This window comes from Lissotriton vulgaris, chromosome 2_2 (assembly GCF_964263255.1).
Source record: "Lissotriton vulgaris chromosome 2_2, aLisVul1.2, whole genome shotgun sequence".
Taxonomy (NCBI): Eukaryota; Metazoa; Chordata; class Amphibia; order Caudata; family Salamandridae; genus Lissotriton; species Lissotriton vulgaris.
Window position 1 is genome coordinate 98,882,320 of NC_141688.1, and position 2,819 is coordinate 98,885,138.

Genomic DNA, 2,819 nt, shown 5'->3' on the forward strand with positions numbered 1-2,819 from the left:
TTACATGGATCGTCATCTGTGAAGGAAAGCAGCCGTGATGTTGAGTCTCCCACACAGGACACATAAACATTTGTCTCTTTGCGTGCTGGGAAAAATGTGGTCTTTTCAAAACAACTAAAATAGGAACTTTAAACAATTTTTTTCTTTTCTATACTATATCTGAACTCGCTTTCACACGTACTCAGTGGCTCAGACTATATATATTGTGAAGCAAACAAGGACCCCCTGATGTGGATAGATTTCCTGAGTCAGGGCAAGACTTTTTTGTGAATATAATACTCAGGCAAAAATGTGTGGACAAACACTAGCACATGAATATTGGCATTTTGCCAAACAATACAATAAAAAGCAATCAAAACAGGTATTTGCACATTTGATACATTTTAATTAGTACATCAAAAATTACTCAATGCTAAAAAATAAGTACATTCATATGTATACATGATAAAAATGTTTTGACATTCTGACATATGTATGAGTTCAGATAATCATCAAATACATATCACGATTCAGTAAAAGATGGTTTCTTGTCTACGCGTTTCGACACAGGAGTGTCTTCCTCAGGACTGTACCATCGTATTTCTGTAAAAACATATTAAAAAATATTTTCAATATTTACAGCTATATACAGTAAAGTGCAAAGACCGTTTTTATGCCAAATTAAACCATATACATCAGGCTAGTGTTTCTTAATTTTCAGTTTTGATAATACCGCTAAGTGTTAATGCATGAGTTTGTCATTAGGAACCAAAAAACAGACATCATTTGTACATATTTACACCTATCTATGTATCAGTCATCAGTCAGATATATACATAGTATACAGAGTTATAACATCTAACTAAACATTTAAATTTATACACTCTCATTTTTAATCATACTACCTCATTGAGAGGCATGTTCCTAATACAACCCTGATTACTATATACAGTGAGGAAAACTTATAGTGGGGAGTGAGAGAATCCCCATAGATAAAAGAGACAGAAAAAACGGAAAAGTATATACAGGGATTTTTTGTGCCTTTATTTAACACAATATGTCTCTACTTATTGCAGTAATATTTTGAATTATATAAGGGGCCAGAGGTTTATTATTTTGACATAATTGCAGCTTACCTAATTGAACACGAGGTGACCGCTAATAATATGAGTTGGTGAATAGGGTCAGCTAGTAGTAATACCTACAATGAATAAGGAATACACAACTTTATGTTCTGCAGTTCTTAAAAAGTAGTTTCAATGTATGGTAAGTTGCTAGACACGTTTTTATCCTAATATGCAGTAACTGCAGATATATTGCTATTTACAGAACATTTCTTACCAAAGGACACAACAGAGCTGTAGTGGTAATTTTTGAGCAGTATAGGTGAGAAAACACGTCCTTACTTTGAGATTTTATTCTAGGTATAAAGGAAAAATGATGATAAGCACACGTTAGACTCCTGTGTTAAGTACTTAATCTCTATTGCTATACTGTTTAAACTTGTACTGATAGAATAACACAGTGCCACATTCTTACCATAATTAAAAACAATAGTGGTCGTGTTTCAAAAGGGTAGGTTCTGGTGATCCTGAATAATAAATATTCTATAACCTAGGTGTTAGGGAAAAAAGCAAAAGAGTGGATTATAGACCTACTATCCTAGCATTTTTACATGTCCTAGGCCTGTGGCACCTTTTAAAAGGACATAAATTTTACCTTTTTATTCTGTGTGCGGGTAAACCGGCTGCAGGAGGTACCCGGCGTCTTTTGATTCTACATGATAAAAAGCGGGAAAAACGGGACCTGGCATTAGCTTTGCGTGTGCTTAGCTCAGATAACCTGTTGGTTTTAGATTTGAGAGTTACCTGGTTTAAAGTCTTTCCAAATGGGCCGGCTCTGAGTGGTACTAGATGGCTTTCTTTCTGTGGAAAGGGATAAGTTCGCCTCGCATTTAGCAAAATAGTTTGTTTGTTTTACTCGTTTATAGGAACTAACTGGTTTACTGCAAACAGCTTACCGTGATGTCTGCGTGTGGGAAAAGCCGGCTGAAAGAGGAGTCCGGCGTCTCTTAAATCTGCATAGTAAAAAAGCGGACAACCGGGACCAAACATTAGTCACACGAACGTGTGCTTGGCATGGTTAACGTTTCGTTATTGGGGGTGAAAATTACCTGATTAGATGTTTGTCCACATGAGCCGGCTACGACTAGTGTTCGGTGACTTTATTTCTAAAAAACAAAGCACGTACGCCTCGCATTAGCAAAAATAATCAAAAGTTGTCTTACTCATTTTAAACGGCTCGTTGGTTTAAACGCAGCAGCTTACCGTGATTTATTCTTAAAAAGGCTGACCGGTTGCAAAGGATCCCGGCGGTATCTCGTTGTGCGATGTGAATCTGAAGCACACGCACTCATTGGTTTAAATACCGACAGTGGCCATTTGTCCAATTGATATCACATGTATCTTAAGGGGAAAGGTTACCTTTTTACCGGAGCTATGAATCTATCAGTTTATTCATGTTACTTGCATGTTTGTATTTTAAAGGATACTAACTCTGGGGCTTATATGTATTTATTTTCAGAAGGTTGAATATATGTGTATTCTTAATTTTTATTTCCCTATTTTTTAATTCTTTATTTTAAAATAAGGTGTGAATTGTAGGACAGCATATATATTTAAGCCTATTTAATCACTGCATAGCTACTACAGTATCGCGTTAGCCCATGGTAGATCACTATTTAGGCCATGGGTAAATGTGTTGAGAGAGAAAATCCAATACACCTCTCTCTTTTTTCTTATTTTGTCTCCTCCATTATTATTGGGTGTATGGATTTTTTC

The 2,819-nt window shown here is 35.8% G+C and overlaps 1 long non-coding RNA gene across 1 annotated transcript; it reads right to left on the bottom strand.

The window, feature by feature from the left end:
- Positions 1–503: 503 nt before the first annotated feature.
- Positions 504–2,361, bottom strand: LOC147729084 (uncharacterized). The gene is made up of 9 exons (XR_015309202.1): positions 2,307–2,361; positions 2,153–2,209; positions 2,000–2,056; positions 1,848–1,904; positions 1,699–1,755; positions 1,519–1,593; positions 1,321–1,399; positions 1,116–1,180; positions 504–582 (listed from the first exon to the last, which is right to left on the bottom strand). It is a non-coding gene; the product is annotated as an uncharacterized LOC147729084 (long non-coding RNA).
- Positions 2,362–2,819: the final 458 nt, after the last annotated feature.